The sequence below is a fragment of the Apteryx rowi genome, unplaced genomic scaffold (assembly GCF_003343035.1).
Source record: "Apteryx rowi isolate R43461 unplaced genomic scaffold, aptRow1 scaffold_5, whole genome shotgun sequence".
NCBI classification, from domain to species: Eukaryota; Metazoa; Chordata; class Aves; order Apterygiformes; family Apterygidae; genus Apteryx; species Apteryx rowi.
This window is the reverse complement of record NW_020450760.1, coordinates 8,443,998-8,460,602: the sequence shown is the minus strand read 5'-3', so window position 1 is coordinate 8,460,602 and position 16,605 is coordinate 8,443,998. Positions and strand designations below refer to the sequence as shown.

General features: G+C 38.6%; 1 long non-coding RNA gene across 2 annotated transcripts; it reads right to left on the bottom strand.

Annotated features, from left to right (window-relative positions):
* Positions 1-14,819: 14,819 nt before the first annotated feature.
* LOC112972727 lies at positions 14,820-16,598 on the bottom strand. Of its 2 annotated transcripts, none has more exons than XR_003255766.1 (3): positions 16,447-16,598; positions 16,243-16,309; positions 14,820-15,586 (listed from the first exon to the last, which is right to left on the bottom strand). It is a non-coding gene; the product is annotated as an uncharacterized LOC112972727 (long non-coding RNA). The 2 variants fall into 2 exon arrangements; XR_003255765.1 differs by having other exon boundaries at positions 14,820-15,570.
* Between the last annotated feature and the right edge of the window lie 7 nt (positions 16,599-16,605).

Here is a 16,605-nt window from a genome sequence, read left to right as displayed (position 1 = left end):
CTAGCTAAGGCTCAGAACTATATAAATGTTGCCTGCAAGCCTGTCCCTGGTCTGGACACAATACAGACACCTTCATGCAGGAGAGAGCCACAGACAGTAAATTCTGTCGAACCAAAGCGTACCAAAGCAGCAGCGGAGGTTTCTCCACACTGTATTCCCAGAATGAGGAGTGACAGCCAGCGTGCTGCAGTCACACCTCACTGCTTCCCTCAGAAACAGATCAAATCCAGCTGGGCTTCAGGCCAACTGGAGCCGACTTCATGCAGAGACAGCTGAAACAATCCCCAGCACGCAGGATTATGGGAGGCCTTTTAGGTCAGGTGAATATGATATACATGTACAGATCCAGTTTGGATATCTGACCCAACAAACTCTCCTAGAGGGAACTAAGGAGATAGCACTGAGACATCAGCAACAAGCCTGGCCAGTTTCTGGAGGAAAGTATGGGAGCAGAATGAAAAGGCCAAAATGTCATAGGTGACACCACTAGTGAGGCATTTACACTACAAAGTGTTACTTGCAAAAGAAAACAGGAAACATTACAATGCCGAGTAGGATGTTCAGAAGCATTCCGTCCTTGGCTCGGCTCCAGGCCCACGGAGCTAGCTGACACAGGGCATCCAGCTGAAGTTGTAAGCTGCTATTTCCTGGTTGTTGGTTATACTGCTGACGCAAAGCTTACAAGTACTGTAGTTTCCTATGAACTGTGATAAAACAATCAGCTCTCACGGTGGAAGTACATTTTAGTGTCAGATAGTGGCTTTGCAGCTGATTATTCTGTGTTATTTATACTGCACCATAAATATGTTTATCATTTTGGATCAGTAAAAAAGAATAAAGATTTTGCTATAGAAAAGCAAGCCAATTTCCTTGTGATGCCTTAGTTTTAGGTGAACAGAAGTATTCTTACTCTAATGCATCGCTATCTACCACTTTGTGGTAATAATAGCTCATCAAAAATTCAAAACTAATGATTTTAATACTTTGCAAATATTCAGATAAGGTGCCACATAGTGTGATTCCCTTATATCAGTCAGCTTTGGGCCTTTAATTTTTGTATGTTTTGTCTGCTGCRTATAAGCTGTCACAACGAAGCCAAAAAGAATATCGGTCTGTTCCTACGTTGCAATCTTGTGTGATGTTATATTCTCTAAAAATATCAACTCTTGTTGGCCCACCTAATCAGCCAGTTTTCAAGATCTAGAAGGTTGTTTCCATTAGGAAGAGAAATTGATGAACTTTGATACAATCCCCTTTATTTATAAAGAATGAACATAACATCCTGTTTTATGGAGCGCAGAGAAATTCAGAGGGCTAGGAGCAATTTATTCACTTTTGGTTCCCACTCTTTCTAGGTAGCTCTATTCTAAAAACCTTTCTTCCAGCATTTCTGATGTCACACACACAATCACAGCTGCTTTCAGATCACTCCCTCAGGTGAGAAATTGTTTCTAAATCCTTGGAAGGCCAGTTGGACTGTCTGAGCCTCCTGCTGTCTGTACCTGCATCTGACCCAGTGTTAGTACAGCATTTTCTACTGCTTGATATTTAAACTGAAGTAATTTTTAATTGTTCCTTGTATATTCTGAATGGAAAGTGGCTCGCACTTTCAACAAAATGTCTGAACTGTCCAAATCTCGACACGGTAGCATGTTCTTCGTACTTCATTTTCACATATTGTCAAACAAATCCCTTTGGAATTGCACAGAATCTCTCAGCTTAGCCAGACATCACAGGCAATCCCATGTGGCTATCCAATGAAGCCAAGAGAATTACTGCAGGGATGGATTTGGCAGTACAGCATTTTGAACTGAGTTCCCTAAAGCAAGAAATCAGCACAAATGTACAAATCTGGCTGGGTTTGAAGGTTCTGTTTTGCAGCCATCTGTGCAGGCTTCTATTGTTAAACAGGAGTAAAACAAATTCTGGACAAAATGATACTCATTTATGTATATGTTTAGGTAAAAAAATACACAGAATTAGGAAAGCTGAAAATAACAAGAAAAAACTGTTTTGAATTATGAGAAAATCCACAAATGTGGATTACTCATGCTTGAGTAAAAACCTAAGCGTCCAGCTTAAGACATGTTGACTCTGCAGCTGAACTTCTGAATCCTGACATGATGTCTTAAGCTAAAAGATACAGTCAGCTGAAGACAGTTTACTGTGTGTTCATTTTTCAGACAAAATATTATAAAGCTGAAATGTTGCTTCCTTTATAATGGTACATAAAATCTTGTATCATTTTTGTAGAAGTAATAATGTACTCCATTACTGTTTGCCAAATCAGTCAGTAATTACACAGTGGAACATACTGCTACAGAAACCCACTGAGGTCAAGAACTTAGTAAATTCTAAAAATGTACATGAATAACAAACTACCCAGAGCTGTGGTTGTTAATAATTCTGGAAGGATTATTAAATTTCATGCTTCAAGTTTAAGAAAATCTCTTACTATTGAAGTTTAGAATTTGATCTCTTACGGGGACAGACTGTCTCCTGTTAGCAGCAGTGAGTAATTCTTGCATTTCCTCTGAAGCACCTGATCTCGCCATAGCTGTAGAAGGATACTGAATCAGTGAATCTCAAGTCTGATCCAGGATGCTATTTCCTGTATATCAACCTCTGAGCTTCCTGTGACATTCTTGCTGTTTGGGAGGTAAAAAAATGAGGGTGGCAGCCAGCTTTAGTTATTTTTTTGCCATTTTGCTTTATTAGTAACAATCATTTCAAAGAGGAGGTGCATAAGTTACAATACCAGTTTATGGATTTTTCTCAGCACACCAACTCAACTGTTCTTTAATCTCTGCAGTCAAAGATTTTTTAAATACAGCTTTGCACAAAAGCTTGATCCACATTCTGCTCTTACTCCTGTTTGGGACCAGCTTCTGATCAATTTATGCAGTGGAATAAAGTGAGGGTTTAAGCACACACTGCGTTATCAACTGAGCACTCACAAATTCAAACAAGATCAATAATTCTGTTAATTAGCAGCATTATTTTTGCTTTTTTAACTCCCTTAATATCCATTTATGGTAAGTCCTTTCACTGTTCCTTCTCCCTTACCTACATGTAGGCGATCACTTGCAAGGAACGGCACAAGCGGCATATACACACACCTAAGGAGCAGTAACAACTCACCTGATCCGTGGAGTAAGCACTGCCAAAAAATTTGTTCCAAGCAATCACTAACCACTCACATTGCAAACCCTCCCTGTGCCTCCAGCATGCACAGAGCAGTCACTCTGAAACGGTAAGGGTAACCCACAGTAAGCGTCTCTACACCTGGAGTTGTGTGTTACCAGCAACTAACGCCAATCAGCTGTTGGGCAGTGACCTGCTGCTGTAGAGGCCGGCGGCTCTTGCCCCTCCAGCACCATTGCCCCTCCTGCAGGAGCTTAGCCAGAGTTGTCTTCTCCAAGACTCTGGGAGCAAGACAAGGTAGGAAACATGACATTGATGGAGTGGAGGTGGACAAGGGAATGGAGCTGACCTCTTTCTGTTGAGATGAGGGAGGCAGGTTAAAATTTAGGGTTGGGGCTTCAGTATGTGATGCATTGATAGAATTACATAAGTGGCACAAGTGGGTAGGTGTGGAAGCATATTTTTTCCCATCTGTGCAAATATACCGGCTTGGGGACAGAAGCTTATGATGCGTGTTGCACCAAAGGGTTGCCCCTATCCAATGGGCTAAGCTTGAGAGTCCTTGTTACATATCACAGTCTGTTTTGTTGTCATGGAATCTATGCTAAAACTGATAAAAAAACAGATTAAAATTTGCACCTAGAAAGTTAGTTGCATATCAAAATACAGTATTATAATCAAGCAAGACCAAATTGGAGAGAAAACTTTTTTGTAAGTGGGAAGTAACTGAGGAGGTGAAAACTTCATTCATTCTTATGAAAAGCAATTGTGCTAGCACTTGTGTTGTGGTGGTAGGTAATGTTTCACATCATCAAATTCAGTTCACAGTAATYGAAATGGCAGTTTCTACTTAGTGTCTTTTCCCAGCAGGAGTTTCAGGATAGATGTGAATGTTTGCAAAGGCAACTGAGTGGAGAAAATATAACATAGAGTATTCGAGTGGAGAAAACATAACGTAGAGTATAATGCAGAGTAGAGCACAGGTAAAACTAAGTGAAATCAGACATACACCTAAGTGTTCAATTTTCAGGAGCTACCAGGTTTTCCAACAACTGGGAAAACTTTGCAAAACTTTATTCAATGCTGGACAATTTGCTTAAGTGCACTAGTGTAATAATTGACAGTATCACAGTCACTTAAAACACTTTCCTAGCTCACCTCAAAATTTTCAAAAGCAAAGTAATGAGGTCTTCCTGAGGAATCCTTTCTAACTAAAAATAACTTTGCAGCAGTTAAAGTATTGTATAATATTACTCGATATACTAATTATAACACAAGCAGCATTTGTTCTTGGCTGTCCCAAGAGTCTCTTATCAAGTTTATCTGGCATCAGCTTTTATTAAAATACAAAACAAAAACAAACAAAACACCATCATTTTAGCAGTTTTAGTAGCTTTGCTAAATCCTAATCATGTGGGCTGAAAATTTCCATGCTGATTGTCTGCCTTGGCCTGTATTAACTTCATCCAAAATTGTTCACCCGTTTCTGAGAAGAAGGGTACAGAAATGTGTTGTTCTCTTTAATTGAGATATTCTGATGATCTTTCCTTTGAAGAATTTTAATACTCTCAGCATATTGGAGTAAGGCCTTGAAACATAATTCAGAGCTGACTGTTGAGAAGGTTGGAACAAGCTGGGCAAGGAGTCAGGGAGAGAAAGAGGGATCTGGGAGCCACAAGCGAAGAATGGTCTTGAGCAAGTTACTGTGCATGAGTAATGGGTATGGCTGAGCAAGAGAATTGGCACCGAGAACCTGCAGAGCAGTTGAAAATTAGCAGGGAAAGGGAGACAAATCTGAAATGGAAGGAAAGAAGAGAAGCAGAACTGGTAAAAGAGTTGGCAATAGGTAGATGCCACAAGTCCTTCTGCCATCCTTGCCAAATGTCCCCCTGCACTCAAGAAGAGAGGAGTGGCTGCCATTTCATAGAGCAGGCATGTTGTGAAAAGGCATTTGTGAAGCCTCTTGTATAACAGTAATAACAGCTACAGAAAAGCCCATAAAGAAATTAATACTTTTACCTTTAGAATAGCGTTTGACTGAATTGCAGCAAATACAGCATAATCATACTCTGAACAATGGGGCTAAAGGAATTTTCTGAACAGCTATTCACTAAGTAGCATCATCTGTTCTAAAAACTGAATRAGACAATGGTCCTGAAGAAAAAAATAGCACCTGATGATGTTATTCAAGACTGTTATAATGTAAACAACCAACTTTAATATTAGTGTTTCCCAGGTTTTCTATGCTTGAACTTGCAACTGTAATGAATGTTTTTATTTCACTGTGTTTATATGTTTGCACTTGCATGCACACATAAATTCAATAAATACACCTATCAAAAACAATAAGTCAAATGTTCTAGAAGAAAGAACACATTAACTGCAAAGGAAAAGTTCAAACCAAATCGTCTCCTAACATGAACACGGAATTCCCTATTCTGTATATGGTAGTACCGTTCAGGCTCCATAAGATGGCAGACCTGCATATACTTAACAGATGTTACTGTGATTATACTGCTGTAAGTTCCTGCTTTAAAATGGTTGCTTTAAATGGATGGTACATGTTTTTATTCAGGATGTTTTTAATATGATGTGTTTAGAACAATAATGAACTTTGTTCATTATTCTATATTACCTTTCCTGTATTTAGTGATGGCTTTGGACATGGTCTACATAAAGCACAGGCATAAAAATAAAATTTAGCATTACCACTCAATTTGGAGTTACCTGAAATTGATGATTGTAACTATATTTAATAAACATGTAATTGTTATTTATTCCCATTGATTCATTCTAGCAACTTGAGCTTAAAGTAGAATAATTCTTACAATGTAATTATTATCATAAGAGAACACCTAAAAGCCCTTGAGTTTATCTTTTAAACAGAAAATTTCAGTCATCTGCTATATAATTTTATAATTCCTTTTGGAAGGCTATTGGGAACCATAATGATTTAAATGCTATCCCTGAAATTGGTATATTAATTTCCTATTAAAATTATAATGTCACTTAAAAACTTTTTCTCAGGTCCTCTAACATTCACTTAGTTCTATTATTTGTATAGTCATTATATTAAATTAAAACAATGAATTGATTTTACAACTAATACACAATTTTTTAAACGTTGTTCTGGAAGAAAGAGAATACTAGTGATGCCTTTACCAGTGCTTTATACCCATTTCCTTTCCATTTGTTAAGACCCCAAACTGTTTTAGACCTAAAATTTTAAAACTTGAATTTCCCAAACAATGCTGTTTAAATGACCAATGACTTTAAATGACCAAGTAAGAAAGGGCTTGCAATCTTGCTTTTATGTTTTACTTTAGCAAAACCTCACTCATAAATGTTATAATTATAATTACCCAGGCATATAGTTTTCCCATAAAGGTTTCATTGGTTTCATTCCGTTTGTTCCACTTGGCTAAGACTACAAGTAAATGTGCCTAGATTGTTTTTAATATTTTGCAAGAATTCTTCTGGAAAAAAAAAAAAAAGACAGTAAGAAGCATTAGTGCCAGCAGGAAAGCAGTTTGTATTCAGTAAGGCTGTGAAAAGGAAATCATGATAATTTTAAAATAAAAAGTGTTCTATTTCCCAGTGAGCAAAGGGAATAAAGGAAATAAATTGCCATGGATTCTAACTCAAAATCCTTCATATAGCATGTCAGGAATGCTACCCTGAAAACTGCAGTTAGGAAAAAAACCTTTCACTAAAGTCAAGAAATGGGGCTATTAGGGCCCATGTTCATACTCAGAGTTGCAATTTTTTATATGTAAACATGCTCTTAATAACTATTTAGCCATGAAATCTTATTTAAAATACTGCTCCCTGACACATTCACAGACTTGTTGCCGACTCACTCTTCAAGAATGGGATTTTGAAAGAGAACAATGAAGCACTCCAGTAACAAAAATACTGAAGAATTTAAATAATATTATGAGTGTCTGTAACTTCTATGTTTAGGCACTTATTCTATTTAGCCTTGCAGATGTGCCAAAAAGGGKTTTTTTTTGTTTTTTTTTTCTGGTTTGAAACTACCATCTTTCTTTTACGGTTTAAAAGCAGTCTCGCAAGCCTCTTGATCGTTCAAAGAAGGTTTTGTTGTTTATTTGTTTGGTTGGGGTTTATCTATGTTTACTGCAGTAGAAATTGCCCAGGAGCTGTTGCAGGCTGCCTGCCCCGGTTGGCAGCTCATTACGCAACAGGGCAGAAGTGGGTTTCGGCCAAGCCCAACAACTCCAAGACACTCAACAATGTCCAGAAGCCTCCGATGGAGGCAGGCCAGCTTCGCGTTCCTCCGCTGCTTTTCGGTTCGCCTCTAATTTTACTTACAGGAGCATGTCTTTGCATTGAAAGATTTTGCAGTGTTTCAGTAAGATATTTAAGAGATCACTCATCACTTTATCGTGCATATCCTCCTCCAACTGTCACTCAAATTGTCATTTTGAGAAGCAGTCCAAGAAATGCTTCTCACACTGATAGTGGAGGGGCAGAATAAGCACATTTGTACTGCCACATTTTGCAACTCTGAAACTGTGTTTAGGAGACGAGGTAATCGGAGGAGAGGCTTTGTCTTTCTGCTGATTTTTGATACAGGAACTCGGCTTTAAAGATGTAACTGACTGCGAAAAGCCTCTTCTTGCCAGTTCTGGTTCATGTGAGCCAAGCAACTGCTATCGCTGTAAGGAGCAGCACCGTGAGAGGCGGGAAATGTAGCGCCGGGGCTGCCAGGACCGCCGGCGGGCGGCGAGCAGCGGCCGCGCCGCCATGCCCGCCGCTGGCCGCCGCCGTTCCCTCAGGCGCCCGCCAGCACACGCACTCCAGCATCCCCACTTGACGCATTGCAGGTACAACGCAGCCAATCCCGGGGCTTGACTCTTAACAGCTAACCATTGCAGAGTCTCCTTAGCCAATCAGGGAGCCCTTGACAAAAAGCCGCCTCAGTTGCCTCAGCACCGCTTCTGTCGGCTCTCGCCGTGCCAGCGGAGGGTAACCTTCCGCGAGGGGAGGTAGGCCCTGCCTCCAGTTAGCGCACCGGCGAGGGGCTGGCCGTCTGTAGCCGCCAAGCGCGGCGGTGAGGCAGCTGCGGCTGCCCAGGCGTTGCTCCCGAGCGGCCACCGACGTCTTGGCCGCTGCTGCTCTCCCTGGCGCTGTGGGAACCATTGGTCTGGCACCGTGCCGGGCGCCGCGGGGCTCCTGCCCCGCATGGCGAGCTCCCGGGCGCGGCAAGGCTGGGCCGGGCCTCCCCCGCCCCCCAGGCACCCAACGGCCGTGCGAACGGCTGCGGCGCGCAACCGTTCGCGCTCTAGCCTTTCCCAGCTACTGTGTCCCCAGAAAAAACGCACTTTGCTTATAACTGCACACGGGAGGTCATGGGGGGGAAGCAAAGCGATGTGCTGTTCGCAGCTCAGGGTCCTGTTGTTGGTTATAATATTAATCGCAATCAGCGTTAGCAGCAGTCCCTGCGTGGAGACTGGCAAGCCTGGAGAGTCACCCAAAGCAAAGCCAAAACCTCATTGAGACAAATTTTAAAGTGAAAATTTGAAAAGCAGCAGAGCTGTCAGTGTCCAGCCAGTGCTAGAGACAAACCTGAAAGACGTGCATGGCTTTCAGTTAATTTGAATGGCAACTATAGCTCCTTTGAGAGTGACAGGAAGTATCCAGTACTGACTGGCAGAGTACAAAGCACCGACGGGAAAAGGGAAGCACCCTAACAAGGGATGGGTGATAAGGAAACTCTGTTGTCTTACTGATTTTTTTAGATCTCCTGTAGCAAATTAAAGTCCCCAGTACATTGACATTGGGGTGGGCCTGTGTGTGGGCTGATGCAGTGCTCACAACATTCCTATGTATCCTTCTTTTGGGGTGCCTGGTTAAAGCCCCCCACCCCATACCTGCACACCAAATAGTAAAAACACTAAAATTTTATGTACAGGCTCAGATGTAGGTGAGTCTTCATCCCAAGGCAGTCTGTGGTCCTGGTGTGGCTGATGGCCTGTTACAGCAGTGTGAGATCCCACTTTCTTGAACATCCAACTGGAATAACCTGCACAAGACCCTAAAAAGGGCATCTAAAGAGGTTATCTCCCCAGAAGATTCCCCTGGCCCCACCGGAGGTTGAGGCATTGATGTAAAAACCTCAGGGCTGGCGAAATTCCAAAGCTGATAATTTTGCAAGAATTAAACTAGATGAATACACGGACTCCTCACAGAACAGAGTCCATTTTTTTGCAAAAGCTTGGGGGCCAGCAGTATGTCCCTGAAGAGAGAACAATATGGGGGCAAACCAAACAAGTGGGAGGAGGAGTAGGAAGGTATCTGTTTAAGTGGCTTAACCCCATAATAATAACAAAATAGTCTATTTTGAGTCTTTTAGTTTTTTGCTTATATTATATCTTGTTTCAGTTATATTTTAGTTAAGAAGATTGGTGCTCTGTAAGCACCTAAAATAGAATATGGAGATAGAGACAGCAGAAGCAGAATGGATGCCAAAGTGAAATGATCTGGAGTGCTGAGCACTGCATCAGCCCACACACAGGCCCACCCCAAGCACAGTGATGCAGAAAAGCCTTAGATGGTGCTCCCTGCTTGGAAAAATGATGTCAGTATTGGCAGACCCAAAACTAAACTGAAGGCTAACCAAAATAAACTCATTAAATGTACTTCCCTTCTATATAGCATAAAAATCCCATTGCCGGTGCAATGCACCTTTGTGTTAGGCGTGTGCTTTATAACAACGCTGCTGACAGCTTCACAGCCAGCACATAACAGTACACTTACTAAATATAAGTACTTCATTAGCATCTTGCATACTTCTGCTACAACAAAAATAATAACAAATAGCCATACTGTGGGGAAAGTCAATGCTGCTTGCCAGGAAAGGTGTGCACAAAGTGCTAGATGCTTGGGACAGACCAGAATTTTAGGCATATTCTAATTTCACAAAAGCTGACAGTCAGTCTCAGAATAAGGCAGGCAGAACAGAGATTTAATTAGGTAGCTGTTGTGAACTGTACCCTCGCAAAAACACTGGGAGGAATAGCAAGCCCCATGAGACAGATCTGTTTTCTTGGTTTACAAAGAAAGACAAGTTTTCTCTTTTTGGTACCATTTCTAGAATTTCAGCAATAATCTGAGGTGTTTTAGGATAGGGATGCATGCATATTCTGAGGGTCAGACATTTTAAGAGGCTGGATTTTGCATGCGCTTGTGCCCCCAAGGGTAAGCACCTAAAGTTCTAGACAAAGAACTGAATTAAAGGGAAGGGGAAGGATCAAAGAAAATCCTTAATAGGGAGATCAGAACCTATATTCTGGAGGCGTCAGATGTTCCTGTCATTTAAAAAATTCTTTTCACTAAAAGACTTTAAAAAAGATGAGTCTTCAGCAGAGGATTTCCTACGTAATGCCATGCCAAGTTCCCAGGGGAAAGGCAGTCTGTTGGTTCTCCAGCAATAGGCTGTGGAGATTGGAATTTATTTCAACAATTTCTCAGAATTGATAGTAGAAATGCATCTTCTCTTCCAGGTTGTTGGAAAACTTGATGTGTGTCCCCCACCCCGGAATGGTGATAGGACAGTTGGAGAAGTCATTTCATTATCAGGTGGGTTTATTTATTATTGATGTAGGCAGGCACAAACATAAAATAGCTGTTTAAAGAAATCCRATGATTTCACAGGTTCTTCATGGTCTTAGACAAATGAAGCAGTGTATCACCTGTTAAGAATTCTGGCTTCCAGCATGAGTACTTTAGGATGTATGTATAATACTTCTCAGGCCAGCTCCATAGTATGGTAGATTAGAATACCAGATGTCTCTTGGTCTGCAATATTTGACATCCATTAAGTCAGGTGGTTTTAATCTCATAGCTTCTTATCTCAGGGAATCTGACAAACTGATAGAAACTCCTTTTAAGTATGTGAGGGAAAGGAAGGGAAGAATAAATCCTTAACTGATGCAAATTAACATGGATTTATTGACTTCAGGGCATGTTTACAGTTGCTGAAAATCTATACCAGAAATTACAATTCTGATTTAAAAATACGATCACCTTTGAACTGTGCATTTGGAGTTGCTGAATTTTTTCCTCTGTCTGTAGCATGAAGTTTTATGACAGCCCTTCCACCTTACCAAAAGGAAGAAAGTATAACCTAGATTTACTACAGAATTACATAAGGTTAAGTAAGGGAGACTTGTCTGTTAGAGGAAGTATTTGTGGACTTCACAGATTTGCAAAATCTGTGGATTTTATTGTATACATTCATACTGGTTTTCCAACAAGGTATTCCAAACAAGCAAATTTTCACAGAAAATTCTTACTTACTGCTGTGCAATACTAGGGCCTGATTCTGCAACCATTTAGTCATATATCTAATTTAAATGTACTAATAGCTTGCTGAAATAATCCTGTCTATTTTTAAGCAAAATTCCTCATTAAATTCAGCTGGGACTTTTATTCCAAAATTCATGTTCCAGTTTGGCCCATGGGAATATTCAGATGAAAATAAATTAGTCACGGACAAAGGGGATGTGTAAAAACAATACAAAAGGCTCATTTAATAATATCCGTTATGCAAAAAAGCAATCTTGAATAACTTTGACTTTTTTTTTTTCCTATTTTAATGTTAAATAGGACATACTGAAGTGAGAAAGAAAGGATACTAGAGTAGAATGAACTAATTTCCAGCCTTCCTTCAGGACTTAAATTCTGAAACGTTATTTGTTATCATTACTTATTATCCCATTTTAACTTATACATTGGTTCAAAATCTGTAGCTAACAGCAACAACTGTTCAGCTTTTATTTATTAGTTATAACACAGAAATTTGAAACCATAAAGTAAACCAGTTTGCGGCCCACTTGGTTTTCTAGCATATTCTCGAAAAACGAAATGCAAACTCAAGTCATTCCTAATAAGCTGGACTAAGAACTGTGTTACTGTTTGTTATGTTGTTATATTTAAAATTTTGAGGATTGTGTCTACTGAAATTAGAAACAGAATTTTTCCTATCAGTAGAAAGGCTATTCCAATACATATCTTTCTATACAGAATATTTTTGAATATATTTGTTGTAAAAAAATCAGGGTTTTTTTGCAGATGTATTAACTGGAATGACCTTCAGAGGGTCCAGTTCATATAAATATAACCAACAGTGAAGAAGCATGATCTAGGAAATACTTAGTATGCTTGACAGTGTTATGTAGAAATGTGAAATACATACTTAATATACATATATACTTCTGAGTATTCTGTCCTCTTCTGCATTTGATTCTTGAAATAGAGTGAATACTATCTGGCTTTTATCCATAAAACACTAACAATAACAAAACATAAACAATATGAAAAAAGAACGAGTAACTTTTATTTTTATCATGAATCGTCCAATGTTTACCTTTTTATGGAACTGGCAGTTATAAAAACTGAGAAGGAAAATCCTGTTCTCACATTCTCAAATCTTCCTAGAGAATTTTTCATAGGGCTATGAAGAAAGATTGTTTTTTAAGACTGGGTAAAAAAGTTTTGTTCTCTTTTATGTTTCAAATGTAAAAAAGTAGAGAAAAGCACTTTGATTTAAAAGAATTATTTGATAATGTTTCATCTGCAAGATGTATGACTGAGTTTATGTATGGGAGCAGCTCTTTAATTCCCATCTGCCTAAGTCTTTTTAAGATAAGATCTTTAAGGTTCCTAGCTCAAACTGCCCTAAGTTTAGAGAATGAAACTTTTAAAATTATTAGGCCTCAGGAATGCCAATTTACATAGCTACATAGAAAATCATTCACTAATTAACTACAATATGTGAATAATTCAGTTCTAAACAACTGATAAATCAATTTTGTATCACCATTAAAACTTCACAAGACAATGGTTAGTCAACATATGTAAAAACTACTATTGTTCAGTTACACAGAAGGCCCTTTTAACTCTTATTGCTTGGTGGAGATCCATAATTCTATGTGATTTTGATGCATTCCAGTGGGAAGGAGGCAAATATAAAGAAATTGTGAGCATGTAAAGGATTGGGGAGTTTGTTTTCTCTGAAAAAGAAACAGTAATCTACAGGAACATGACTCCAGTTTAAAAGAGCTACTGGGTCTGGAAATGTAGAAGTTGAGATTAAAGTGATTTTCATTTCCAGATCTGGTATACATGTAGTCAAATTCAGTTCTATTCTAGTTTTTTATTTCAATGGAGTTCCACCCACTTATTTGCAATCTTAGTGAAGCTCATAGAATATTTTTATAAAGATACTGGCTGAGATTTTCACAGCTGCCAATGGCATTTAGAAATATTAATTTTGTGGGAAACGGTCCCCCAAAGAAACAGTGGATATATGAACAAAATTTTATAGAGAGGGTAACCAACTGTTTTCTGATATATCAACAGAATTCTAATTGACTTGGAAAGGAGTACAACAAATTCAGCCCCACTCTGGGTAGGTAAAACATGTAACCGGTGAACTTATTAAAACTAATTCTGAATTTGTGCCAGTTGCACCAATCTTGCACGTACTTATATATTTGATTTTGACTTCTTAAACTTCTACCTCATTATATACTGGTTATCTATGTTTATTGCCGTATCAGCTTCCTAGCTGTGCACTGAATGATTGGACAAACTTTGGTCTGACTGTTCTCACATCCTTTCTCCAAGGGCAGATGTCTGAAGTGTTTTGATTTTGATTCTTTTTAGTTATGTATATATAATATGAGAAAACAAATTGTACGTGTGAACCCATGTTCTTCAGTGCTTATGTTAACAAAGCTGAGGCTGGAGAAACACACCTTGCATATAAGTGATAAGGTTCATTATTTTTCTGAGTTCCTGACAGAATTCCTTCTCCCATCTTAGGCCATTCCCAAAGAACAGACATATAAATCCCTGCAGGAACACTGCAACACTATAACCTTAGTATTATACTAAGGCAAATTTTGAAGTGTAATACTAGGTAGAATGATCATAAGTCTTTTACTAGAACTAACAGATCTATAAAATAATCTTTTGCTAATATTACCAATTAAACACAGTGAACAGAAACATATTTAGTGATATAGAGTAAAAAAATTTAAAACAGCTCATCCAGTCAGAAATATTTCATTCAGCTTAACAGGTACTGCATAGCTCTCTGTTCATAGCAAAAATTCGGTAGCAATGGGATGGCTAAATTCTGTGGGTTTAGGCACAAATACTGAGTAATTCCATGGCCCAGTCCAGCTCCCACTGAGATCCAGGAGATTTTGAATGAGACTGTAGAAGATCCTGGCAAATCATTTGACATTGTATGTCATTGAGATGACAGGGCCATTTCTTGCCTGCCCACAACTGAATGTAAATTTTAAGAGAACAAAGAATACTGATCAAAATCTAGCTATACAATTGAGTGAAAGCATATTTACAAGGAGTAGGCAGATGCCAGAGTTTAGATGAGCTTTTCTACATTAAATAAGCAACAAAACATTAGTATTCTGTTTTGTTTACATTTATCATTACCATATGTCAAATTAGGAAAAAAAATTCCCCTTAGTCAGAATGTTATTTTGGAGCAGTAGCTTTGAAATATTTTCAAATACAGAATGATGCGATTTAACAGAAACTACTGCAGAACCTAACTGTGGCATCTTAATTAATCATACTGAAATTGTTCTTAAATAAAGCAAGATACCTATATTCCACACTACACAAAAAGTAACTTTATTTAAAAATTCCATCTTTAATATAAATTAATATAAATCATCAACAGTTAGTAGGAGTAGACACCAAAAGGGAAAAGTAAAAAACAAGAAGAAGAAATAGGAATAAATATATAGCAGTCCCTCTAATCAAAAGTCCTGTTAATCTTTGGCAACATTCATTGTATGTCACTGACTGGCTGTTTACATTTTACTTTACATGTCCAAATTTTTTCACCTATGTACAAACAGGGCAATGTTGATATTTTGTGAGAGTATCTACATAAAGTTTAATTGCATGTCTCATAGTCTCTCCTCAACAGATAAATCTAATCCCTGCACTTTTTAACAAGAGTGAAGGCTTTGTATCAATGAAAGCACATATTACATGCACTTAGCAACCCTAAAGAGATTAAAATAAGGCACCCACATTCTAAACTGTCTGATTTAAATGTTGGTAAGATTATTCTGCTGACAACTTCAGCCTTCCACATTACAAGCATTTTGGCCAAAGACCACAGGACTGCATTTGCTATTTATCTTTGTGAGATAATTGCATAAATTTCTTAGCCCAATATTTGTACAGAATTCTTGTTTCAATAATGAGCTCTTCACCTGTGTAAAATCAAAACAGATGAGGTGAATGATCTGTACATTAACATTCTTCTTCAAACATCCTATGAGACTCAGGGAGTTCCAAGATTCACTTATCCAAGCAAAAGCTCTCGCAGCCACATCAATCAGTGTGCCATGTTTTCTGGAAAGAAATTAAGCTAGGAAAATGACAGCTTAAAATTGTTGGTCTGGTTTGAAAACAAAAGATCAATTTACATGTTCTTCCTTAGCAAAAAATCCAACCTCACTGCTTAGTAGTTAGAAAAAATTTGTATTAAAAATAGGAGGCTAAGCATTCTACATCTAAAAAGGAAGTTAAAACCAGCTGTGATTTGCAGACTAGCTAGTTGCAAATAAGATTTCTGACACTATTTCATACACTGCTCCTTACATAAATGCTATCATGGTTTTGGAACCAAACTATGGCATATTATATATGCTATTTTGTTTGCTGTGAGAAATCTTTCTAGATTGCAAATATGTAATAGCTGAGTTTGCCAACCTACCACTCTGTTCCAGAGAAGCAAGCAAATAAATTGTAATTTCATTGGTAGGGCCTATGTAAATTGTCAAATGCAAAGAACCTAGCTGATTCTGTCTTTATTTAAAACACTGAAAGTAAACAAGATTTTTCAAACATAACAGAAAAACAGAAAAATGTATTTTAAAGCATTTAGTGCTATATTTAAAGCAGATCATCAGAATTATGACCATATTGAAAATACTGCTAGCCTTCCAATTCAGAGATAGGCCCAAACTAAAGCCTTATCTAAAAATATCTTGAACTATAAGAAAACTCAAAATGGAAGGGTACCTGCAATGAATGGAACCAAAATCCTTGATTCCAGTGTAGGCCCATGTTTGCTTGTAAGCTTCTGTACCTATTAAAGAAGGTACAATGTGAATGCTACAATATTTACCTGAAATATTATCAGACAGGGGAAAAAAAACCCTCATCTCATAGCAGATACAGGAGTAATGAAAAACTGTTTGGCATCGTGGTTTTGCTCCCTCTCACCTGTAGACTACAGCACTTCTGCTGAGCAGGGACCCAAGTGACACATCAGTCGCAGACCATCTGATTCTGGATTGTTACTGTGATCTAGATTTCGGGCATGACAAAAGCTCTGGGATGAACAAACGGCGGCTCCGCTCACCCTCAGAGCCGCACGCCAGT